This window comes from Jaculus jaculus, chromosome 1, assembly GCF_020740685.1.
Source record: "Jaculus jaculus isolate mJacJac1 chromosome 1, mJacJac1.mat.Y.cur, whole genome shotgun sequence".
Taxonomy (NCBI): Eukaryota; Metazoa; Chordata; class Mammalia; order Rodentia; family Dipodidae; genus Jaculus; species Jaculus jaculus.
Window position 1 is genome coordinate 21,858,303 of NC_059102.1, and position 12,055 is coordinate 21,870,357.

The 12,055-nt window shown below is 39.6% G+C and overlaps 1 protein-coding gene across 4 annotated transcripts in view; it reads right to left on the reverse strand.

Annotated features, from left to right (window-relative positions):
• The window catches only part of Vti1a (vesicle transport through interaction with t-SNAREs 1A), a 388,408-nt gene that overhangs the window by 375,730 nt on the left and 623 nt on the right, over nt 1-12,055 (reverse strand). The gene's annotated exons all lie outside the window — the stretch shown is intronic.

A 12,055-nucleotide genomic window follows, 5' to 3' on the forward strand; every position in this document is an offset into this window, starting at 1 on the left:
ATAAAGGACAAGGGGTCTATTCATATACAAATGAGTGTATCATTCTTTGGTAGGTCAGAAGCCAAATTAAGCCCTATTTCTCTGGCATATGGAAATATATGATCTTATGAAGGACTTAATAGTTAAGAAATACCAGAATGGAAGAGATTGCTCAGTGGTTACAGGCACTTGGTTGCAAAGCCCAATGACTCAAGCTTGATTCTCCAGTACCCCATAAAGCCAAATGTACTACATAGCACATGTGCCTTGAGTTCATTTGCAGTGCAAGAGACCCTGGCGTGACTATACTCTTTCTATTTGCCTCTTTTTCTCTCTTTCTCAAAGGTTTTTTTAAAGAAATTTCATATATGTTAAGACTAAAAATCATTATGCTCTTTAAGAGAGAACAAGTCAACAGCAGCACATAAGGTGGCGGCATGAGAAATCTGCAAAGTTATAAGTACAGTAAGTAAATTGAAAATGGTTCATTTATAAGTAAATTCATTTATAAAAATAATCCACTAAACTTGGAAATGTTTTATATTTAACTACTGGACTTCCAATAACATTAAGAATAGGGTCTGAGGGCTGGAGAGATGGCTTAGTGGTTAAGTGCTTGCCTGAGAAGCCTAAGGACCCCTGTTTGATGCTTGATTCCCCAGGACCCACGTTAGCCAGATGCACAAGGGGGCGCACGCGTCTGGAGTTTGTTTGCAGTGGCTGGAGGCCCTGCCGCGCCCATTCTCTCTTTCTCTGCCTCTTTCTCTCTCTGTCGCTCTCAAATAAATAAATATAAACTACAACATTTTTTAAAGAATAGGGTATGAGGGGCTGGAGTGATAGCTTAGTAGTTAAAGTGCTTGCCTGTGAAGCCAAAGGACCCAAGTTAAATTCCCCAGGACCCACATAAGCCAGATGTACAAGGTGGCACATGTGTCTGAAGTTCTGTTGCAGTGGCAGGATACCCTGGCATGCCTATCCTCTCTCTCTCTTTCTCTCCCCCACCCCCTGCTTCTTTCTCTGTCTCAAATAAATAAATATTTAACATTTAAGGGCAAGTGCCATCATGCCTGGCTTAAAAAAAAATTATATGAGAGATTACAACCTTTGAGATTGGGCCAGCTGAAGGAAGAATGTAGACTCTTTTGAAGGGGCCTAAGTGCTCAAGGAGTGTCCAGTTCCTCAAAGTCTGCTTAATGCCCCTCTGGATTAACAAATTGCTTCCCTACCTGGTATTAAAGAGAGGATCATTGAATTTGCAACTGGGTCTTGTGTTTTGGAAACAACCATGGGCAATGTGAAGCAGGTTTGCTAAATGCCTGCATGGAGACCCAATGGAGCTGTGAGAATGAACCATGGGTTGCAGTGGAGACCCAGTGGAGAAGCTGGGACCACGAGATGGTTGCCAAGTAGAGCTGCAGGCACCACATGAAGTTTTCCAGGAGTGTGAGTAGCCTAGCTGGAAAGGTAAAGTTGGAATTCCAGAGACATATTGCTGAATAGAATGCTCAGATTTGGAGATTTGTCACAGGCTAGAGTTGTTGGACTTGGAGGTACAGAGTTTGATGTTTGCCCTGTTTAAATCTTGTATTGGTTGAATATTCCTTTGCTGTGTCCAATGTCATCTTCTGCAGTGTGAATGTTTGCTTGCCATTATTGGCTTTTGGGGAATTTGGTATTATAGCTCAGTTAAAAAGATCTCAGACTATGGGAATGTTTGAACATCATTAGGATTGGTAAAAGCTATGGGGACTTTAAAGAGAGACTGAATACACTGCATTTTACGTCATGGATGTTTATCAGTTTATGGGGGCCAGAGGCAGAATGTAATGGTTTGATTCAGGTATCCTCCATAAACTTGGGTTCCCAGCTGATGGAGATTTGGAAAGTAATGCCTCCTAGAGGCATTGTATTGTTGGGGCAGGCTTATAGGTATTACAGCCAGTTTCCCTATGCTAGTATTTGGCATACTCTCTTGTTGCTATTGTCCAACTTATGTTGGCAAGGGGGTGATGTCTACCCTCTGCTCAAGCCATTGTTGTCCCCTGCCACCATGGAGCTTCCCCTTGAGTCCTGTAAGCCAAAATAAACCAGTTTTTCCCAAAAGCTGCTCTTGGTTGGGCGATTTCTGCTAGCAATATGAACGTGACTACAGCACTAAGAAAACCAAGGAGCCTGACACGGAATGCTCCTGGGATAATGGCTTGATCCCGCTAATCTCAAACACTTCCCTTTGTCACCCCCCACCTGTGAAGAGAAAGGTGGCTGCCACATAAGATGTTCTATGTAGACTCTAATTTTTTAAAAAAAATATTTATTTGCAAGGAGAAAGAGACAGAGACACAGAGACAGATAGAGACAATAGGCATGCCAGGGCCTCCAGCCACCGCAAATGAACTCCAGACACGTGCACCACCTTGTGCATCTGGCCTTATGTGAGTACTGCATAATTGAACCTGGGTCCTTAGGCTTTGCAGGCAACTACCTTAACTGCTAAGCCATCTCTCCAGCCCAAAAGACTCTTAAATTTTTCCCTAAAAAAAACATACACATTTGGAATTAGACTTCAACCTAATTATTCCCTCACTGAAAAGGATAAATCTATCTATGGCTAGATTAAAATTTTAATATATGACTCTAAATATATTTATTCCTGGCATACTTCAATCCCTCTAACATACCAGTTATAATAGAATATCTCTGTATTTTTGTGATAGAACAAAATACAAAAGAAGGTAAGTCTGTCAAATTGTGGGCAAAATTATATTACATATCAGAAAGAATAAGTTGATTTAAATGTTTTGAGTTGTTTAAAAAGCTTATGTCACAGATGGACATGACTAATACATATTAGTTTTCCTCAGTAAAAAGAGAAAGGAAGAAAAATACCTCCCCTGCCCTTGGCTACCCATCTTTCATCTGCATCCACAGCCAATCTTCCTGAAAGCAAGGACAGACTGCTTCCCTTCCTCCTCACCCCACGCTACCCTGGTCCCCACCCCCAGCATCCTCATTCCATTCCCAATTCTCAGTAGAACTGAGAACCTTTCCTTTACACAAACTAAGGCATTCTTGTGTCCTGTTTTTATTTAATCTTGTGCATTCCAACACTCTACTCCTCCCCTGCTATTCTTCTCTCCTCTCTTGGCTTCCAGGACACTGACTTTGCAATTCTCCTAAACTATCACTTCTTCCTGCAAGTCCTCTGCTGGTATTCCTGTTGTTCAGTCCATCTTTTAAATGCTAGGTTCCTTGGACTTCAGTCCTTGCTTTTCTTCTCTTTTATCTTCTTGGAGAACTTCATCTGTTGTTAAATTATCATATATATTTTCAGGACAACTAACCTTTAGTCACTATGCTCACACACAGTCCCACTGTGACCATGTGACAAACTCCTATTCAACTTCAGAAATCACCACCTATCTCTGAAGCCTTCTCTAACTCCACAACAGAGTGAGCCACTTGATCTCACATGAAGAGCTTTAGCATTTACATACATCATGATCTTTCACACTAACATATAAGATCTGATTAACCTTTCAACTTGGGGGCTCTGACAAGACAGGAACCATGTCTTACCCATCTTTCTAGCCTAAAATCTAGCAATGAGCCTGACATACATAATCAGTTCTTAAAAATAATGAACTGGGGGGGGGAGGAAATTAACATGGGATATTTTTTTATAATCATGGAAAATGCTAATAAAAATTTTATAAATAAATAAAAAAGAAAAAATAAAGTGAGGAAAGAAAAAATAATGAACTGGATACTGTGGAACAGTGCAAGCATTTAAAAGAGAAGCTATGCCACAAACCACCCTGGTTTTCCTGTTCCGTACCCCAGCCCCTGCCATTTAATCTTCCTAAAGTGTAGCTCTGATTGGATCCCATGAGCCTTGCAGACAAGACTCTCCACAATCCAGACTCAGGGAGCCTCTAACTTTCTTTTTACAACTCAAACTTTCTGAACTGAAATCTATATACAAGCACATTGTCTATTCACTACTACTTAAGCAAATCTCACTGATCTTCTATAAACTTCTAAGTTAAAATTCAGGGTTCCTTGGATGAATGTGACAGAACTGGCTAATTCTGGCTTAAAAAAATAGGTCAAAAAGAGAACTGATTCAAATTGTATAGGATGGCTCACATGTACCCTTGACTCCCCTCGGTATATAGCATCAGAACTATAACTGGCAGGGAATGAGTATAAAATGAATGAATGAATCAATCAATCAATCAATAAATCCAGTCTAGCATTCAGAAACAGATTTCCTACTCAGAAATAGAAAAGGACAATTTGTTATCAAGGACTGGAGCAAAACTTTCCACTTGAAATGACAGGTCTCCCTTTCTGAAAGAAATAACTACACTGGGATGTGGGCATAGTAAGAGAAGAGGAGCATTTTCTCATAAATTCATTTCATGATGGTTCTGTCAAAACAGTCTGTTTTCCTGAACTGGGCTCTTAACTTCTATGCATATTATATAAATGAACACCACCACCCTTTTTGATATATAGGCTTGCTGAGTTCTCATATGTACTCCCAATAAAGTACTATGAAAGTGTCAGGACTCATTTGAATGCAGTTATTGGAACTTGTCTTTGTGCACTGGAACTGTTTTGCTTTGTTTTTTAAATAGGTATTGAGAAATGTGCACTGAATGCAACAAGGAACTTTTTATATCATGGAATTCAAAGCTGGACATAGTAGTGATGCTATACTATGTGACATGGTATAGTATGGTCAGTGTTAAAATCAAAGCCCTTTTTGAATGAGCCATGTGTTACTGAATAAGGAGTTGCTAAGCTCATACTTATATATACTTACTATATACTCAGGAATGTATAAGTACTCATAGACCTTTTTTGTATACATGGGTGAGAATATACACATGTATTTCCTTGCTTTCTCAACTGAAAGGTTCTAGGAGAAATGCCAAATGCCATCTCAGTAGCAACAAGCCCTCCTAGTGTCCAGATCTTGGTGCCTCCTACTACTCTTCAGTAAAAGAATATGGAACTCCTTAAAGAAATGGCTGATCCCAAAACAAAGACAATAAATATGTAATATAATCCTGCAGTATCTTATAATATCAGGAAGTGACAAGGATAGGAGGAAGAGCAACAAACCCCACAATGACATGATTAAGAGGGTAGGTCAAAAGCACACAGCTGGAATACAACACAAAGTATAAGACGGTTGTCTCTGAATCCGCACTGACCTAAATGACTCACTAGGTAAATAAATGAAGAGATAAATCTCTCTCATTTAGAAAAATTCAAAATAATTTAAGCACATGCCCAGAATTCTAATTCTCTACTTCTTAAATAGAAGCTGTGCGTGTGATGTCCAGAAAAAGGGGTGACAAATACTATCTCAGCCAGATAACCCAAGGTAACATCAGCAGTGATGAGTCATTTTGACATAATGGGATGAAAACAATATTTTATCTCCTTGGCTCCTTCCCCTCTGCCCCCCCAAAAAACCCATCACCACACTCTAAAACTGTAAGAAAAAAATGGGAAACTCTCAAGTGAAGAAAAGTCTACAAAGTACCTGGCCGTTATTACTCTGAACTGTCAAGTCATTAAAAACAAACATTCTGAGAAACTTTCACAGCACAGAGGGACCTACAGGGCTATGACTCTTAATGTTTTGTGGTATCCACAACTAGATCATGGAATAGCAACAGTACATTAGGTTAAAAAGAAAGAAAGCTAGCCTGGAGAGATGGCTCAGCAGTTAAAGGTACTTGCTTATAAAGTCTGATGACCAGGGTTTGATTCCCCAGTGCCCACGTAAGCCAGATGCACAAAGTCACACATACATCTGGAATTCGTTTGCAGTGGCCAGAGGTCCTGACATGCCCATACTCACTCTTTCTCTCTCTCCTTGCAAATAATTTTTTTAAAAAGAAAAGAAAACCAATGATGTGACTAAAGCATAGATTTTAGTTATTAATAACAAGTGGGTTAACTAGCTATAACAATTACATTAAGCTATTAATAGTTAATTACAGGGGACATTACATGGGTGTATGAGGATTCTATTATTTTTGTGATTGTTTTTCTGCAAATTTTCAACTGTTCTGATAATAACAAGTTTACAGCTTGAGTTGCAACTCAGTGATTGAGTACATACTTGGCATGAATAAGGCCCTGTGTTCAGCTCCCTGAACCACAAAAATACAGTTTGTTTTAAAATATAAAGCTATTACTTAGATTAACTAAATTGTTGAAGGCTGGACAGTCCCTCTGGGACTAGTGTGGAGAATGTATTTGTCTATAAAATTGAAAAAAGTAATGCACACATGTATAACACATATTTGTATGTATGTTCAAAGATAAATAAAATTCCATAAATGCTTAAATTTTTTATGAGACATACCTGGGCAACTGGTAATGGCCAAACACTGTTTTCCCAGCATGCTTCACTGAAAACATGGACCTTGCCCAAAAGATCATGAAGCTAATCATTAGGTAGATGGACTCCTAACAAGGGGCAAACTACCTATGGTGATAATGAGCTCCTGGATTAGTGGACCAGCCCTTCAAACTCTTACTCCCTAGAGTTACAGAAATGTAATGCAAAGCACACATGCTATTGTAAAATTCCTAGTGACTACAATTTAAGCAATACAAGGAAGCAAGTGGAATTAAATAATTGGGAATGGACTATAGGAATGAGCTGTGGGAATAGTTCTTATTGACCTTGCAAATGACTTTTCTGGGAATATTTCTGTGAGATATCTGTTCTGTTGAATTCCTAAGCTAAACTTCTGTTCTGAAGTTAATTTACAATCATGTAATCAACCTGCTTGTAACAATGGGATCCAGATTCCTACGCCTTACATTGCCTATGCCTGTAGCAGACAGCTTCAGGTTTGTTGACATGAACTTCCAGACCAGGCACAATTATGGAGGAAGGGATATTTATTGAAACTTACAGATGCAGGGTAAGTTACATAATAGCATAAGAAGCTGCCCTGATTTCACAGGACCAAACAGAGACACAGAAAAAGCCTCAAGCCAAGCCAAAAGCCACACCACACAGCACATTTCAGGAACTCCAGGTAGAATTAGGCACTTTGCTTATCTTTAGATTGGAATTTCAAACCCACTACCAAACCTTAAGATCCACTCAGTGACACCTCCTCCAGCCAGGTGGCAGCAGATCCAAACTACAAATCAATAAAGCACTGAATATATTGGGGACCATCTATTCAAACTACCACAGTGCCTGAACAGCACAGATGATCAATTGACTAAGAATGTTGGATGTGCTGATGTGACCTTATGCTATGCTCTTTGCTTTAACTCCTCAGTGACCTGGCTGTACTTCTGGTCCAAACAATGTCTGGGTACATTAAATATGCTGACTACCTCATTTAAAAAAACAGACATTAAAAGTAACGAACTGCCTACAAGGGTAAAAGCCACAGGTAGGCCTAGAGTGTGAATGGTAAATGGTGTGTGCAGCTGTGTATGTGCACACATGCAAACGCATTTGTGTTTGCATTCTGGGTTAGAAAAGTTCACTGGTCCTGGCCCTAAGTGCATTACTTTAAGCCAATGTTTAAGGAACTTTTTGTTGTTGTTGTTGTTTTTGAGGTAGGGTCTCACTCTAGCTCAGGCTGACCTGGAATTCACTATGTAATCTCAGGGTGGCCTCGAACTCATGGTGATCCTCCTACCTCTGCCTCCCAAGTGCTGGGATTAAAGGCGTGCGCTACAACGCCCGGCCTAAGGAACTTTTTAAAAGGACCTTAAAAAGGTCCAAGTTCCTTCCCCTCCTCTCTCTCATGTATTGCTGATTCCTCAGTTATCTTGTCTTCTATTGCTGGTTTTGCTGCTCAATAAAAAACATCAGATAAGAGTCTGCTTCAGAAGCAGCATCACAAGAGCACCAACAGCAGCGGAATCAGTAAAAGCAGCAGGTTCACTCTTTGTTTAAATGCCTCAAAATCAGCATCTTTATTTCAGGGCACCACAGGATTAGGCAAATAACATGTTCATAGTTTTTATAGCATTTTAACCCCATTATCCCAATATATTATCTTCACTACGATTCTCTCCCAATGGCTTCTGCAAAAGACAATCACGTAACAACATATAACTTCATTGATCTGTGGAAATTTTAGTCTCTTAAATCCTATAGGGCTTGACATGGCTAACCCCTTAGACTCAAATCTTTTTTTTTTTTTTTTTCCTAGAAGATACATACCACTCTGTCACTTTCACTTCTTTCCCTTGATCCCCTTTGAGATATCCTTAGTTCAAAACCCAATTCTACTTTCATGTCCAAACTCCCCAGATGACTCACTTTTCTCTATGGAAGTCTTCATCATTCTAGCTCAAGCACAGAAATGAATCAGAAATTGATGTGCAAGGCTCCATTAAGAGTACAAGGAAGACGACAACTGGCGAGAGCTGGGTCCTGGCCCACCCTACCCGCTGTTCTCAGCAGCAGCAGTGTCATCAATACAAGGCTAGTTACTACACTTTCTCTGCACGAGCCATGTTAGTGCGCTTACATGCTTTTATTTGAGTTTTACATTATTACCCTCCCCCCACCCCATTCTACAGATGAAACAGGCAAGTTTAGGGAGGCTAAGCAATCTGTCCACAGTTGCCCATGTACTGAGTGGCAATTCTAAACAGATATGTCATAAGCAGGCTTCGCTTTTGTAGTTTCTTGAACCACTTCTGACTATAACCGCAAGAAGGCAGGGTTCACGATCAACCCTCTCGGCCTCTGTGAACGGGGAGGTGAGCATGACTGCAAAGTAAAACTTTGTTGGCAATCCTCCAAAAACCTGCCTGATGCAAAATAAGCTCTGCTCCTGTGCAAAGCACTCTCTGCTTAGAAATCTGCCCCTTCATCAAAAGGACAGGTGCTTCACCACACAGTACCTGTGTGGCTGCTACTCATGAGCTGTCCTGGCTTCTCCAAGGAACAACATTCATTATCAATCAGTTTTCTAATGCATAAGGCATAAGAGTGTTTACTAAGAGACTTGCTTATCTCAAATTAGGCAGTTTTTTATTGTTTTAAAAAAATCGCATCATAATCAAATTTTTAAAAATAGTTTCAAAATGTTCATTTTTTTCTCCCATTCTCTTTGGAAATAATATTAATACATTGTACATGCTCAGCAGAAATAAATTCATTTCAATTAATCCAAGGCACTCTACCTAAATAAATTATGTTGGGGGATCACTTGTTTTGGCTTGAAAATTTGCTCCAATTTTTAATCTTCTTCACTCAATAAAATTATCACTTATGTTTGGGTCAATTTTAGTTGAGTACCACACCCATTAATGATGCTGTGTGAGAGAGATTATAACTACTTTTGATCATATTGTTTTTCTATGCTTATATATATTAACTCCTTTTAGCCCACACATATATATCTAAAATTCATAACTACCTGTATTTTAAAAACTCATTTTCTGTATGTTAATGAGAAGCAAATTATAAAGGGAGCAAGCAAAAGTCATTATTTAAAGGGAAACCACTGTATGAGTTATTTAATAAGTCAAGTCAGTAAGCTTTTTTTTTTTTTTTTTTTTTTTTTGCAGTGTCAGCAATACCTTCTCCCTTCAAATGAAATACAGCTGCTGAGTTTGGGCTTACATTACACTAAGGTTAAGAAGATGCATGGCATTTGGGTAGCTAATTCAAATCTTTCCTTCCTTGTGGTAAGAACTGTTACATTAAAATATAAATGCTTTATTGCTGAAGACTCCACATACTTGGACTGCAAGGTCACTGAGAAGTCCTTCTGGAGCTGAGCTGAAAATCTCCTCCTTGTATAGACAAGCTGACAGAAAGCTGGAAAAAGCCATGTGCATGCAGTTCAATGGGAGAGAGAAAATCACCAATGAAGATACTCAACAGTGGACACTTCAAGCCTCATATTTGGTCAGCCAGGCCAAATGAGCCAACGGGTACAATAGTGGCACGTCTGTTATGGGGGAAACCAGCTGCCCTCTAATTTGACTGGAGGCCCACTCCATGGGAGGGAATACATTCCAGATACTGAAAACCTACAACAGGGGTAGTCATGAGCACTAGGAGTGTAACGTCTGCTGCTGTATGGCTAAAAGTACATACTATGCTCACCAAACTTCCCAGTAAGCACTTCTCTTAACATTCATACCCATATATTAATGCTATTCCCACTTTTGGCTAGAGAACCTTCTCTTTTCAGATGGCAGTGACCTTGGGATGACTCAGAAGGCACCATGGTGCTCAGAAGAAGTGACAGAGGAGTGCTCAGCACTGAAATATCTCAATCACACCTTCCATGGCTCAGGGTCCACTGTGGAAGATGTGGCAGAAAGAATGTAAGAGTCAAAGGAAGGGAAGGACTCCTTACAATGTGCTCCTCCAGACACAAAATGACCTGGATATCCATGACCTCACAGTGCCTGACACTACCTACACAAGACCATCATAATAGGAAGAAAAGATCATGACATCAAAATAAAAGAGAGATTGATTTAGAGGGGAAGGGGATATGATGGAGAGTGGAGTTTCAAAGGGGAAAGTGAGGGGAGGGAGGGAATCACCATGGTATATTGCTTACAATTATGAAAGTTGTCAATAAAAAATATTAAGAAAATAAAACATAGATGCTTAAGAGGAAAAATATATATATAAGATGCAAAAGCTCAGTTGTACCAAAATCTACCTTTTTGAAAAGTCTAGTATAACAATTTCCCAGTACTCCAGCTACTCACCCAAACAAAGAAAAGTTTCAACTATTAAAACCATAACAATTAAAAACACAACTGAAACTACAAGTACTGATACTCTTGAAGCTCTGGGGCACAATTCAAAGGAAGCATCTCTGACAATGACAACTAAATCCAGGTGGTCTTGGACAGTGGAGAAAAGCAGAATTGAAGAGAAGAGGCGAGGTGGTACCATGAGGTGATGGGGCCATCAGCTACTTTCTCCACCAAAATGCTGGAAGTAGCAGAGCTTAGGTGGCACATGCTACCTTGGTTTTCTCCTCTTGCTCCCTCACTTGGACTCAAATCTCTTTAAGACATCATCCACCTCCTTTAGAATTAACTGGGCCTTCAAGGGATGAGTGAAGTGCAAGTTCAGATCATCAAGCAAATATCCCTAGCAACAGAAAACAGGAGGAGGACAAGGAAATAAAATTATTTATAAACACAAAGTTGGGGAAATTGGTGGAAGGGGAAAGAGGGATGACAAGTTAAACCCAGGAGACCTTATGGCTGGTATCATGTACTTGATGACAAGAAAGCAAACTTATCCACAGCTCCATAGATCAATGACCTTCCTCTTTTCTGGACTCTACACTCTGGAGTTAGAGTGCACTCCAGCAGCTCAATGACCAACAAATTCCCTAACACAATTAAACCAAAAAGTAAAATTCTGATTTGTTACTAGCTACTTGAATTAAAGCTGAACTTTGAGAAAAATAAATCTTGAGACACTGTCTTACAAGAAAAGTCACAAAACACATTAGTCACCTGTTCATTCGCTTAAACATTTTTTCTGAGTCCTATGAATTAGTGACAAGAAAATCAGTCATAGCTTCCACCTTCACACTACTGACACCTTAGTATGAGGAGTAACACGGGGGGGGGGGCGAGTTCCAGATGGAAGATGTGGAATTTTTTTAATGAGCAAAATTATCCTGTACCAAGTTTTTGATCAATTTGGCTTATAAACCCCCAAATGGATGAGAAACAATAAGCAGGGGGAGTAGTATGGAAAATAATAATGCAGCTAGCACACTGGAAGGCAGTTGAGTAGATTAAAAAAAAAAAAACTTAACTAGGAGGCAACATCTAAATCGCAGAGATGGGATTTGATCCAGATATCATGGGTCTTTACTTTGTCGCATACAATAATGGCAACACTATTATTTACTAAAACCACAACACTGCCGTATTTGGCGACTCATGATCTTGGTACTGGCACTTATTTTCTTTGAAGACTCACAGCTTGATATTTTGAGAAATAAAAAGAATAAAAATCAAAACGCCAACCAAAAGGTGACAAGAGTCGGGATTGCAACCCAAGGGACGC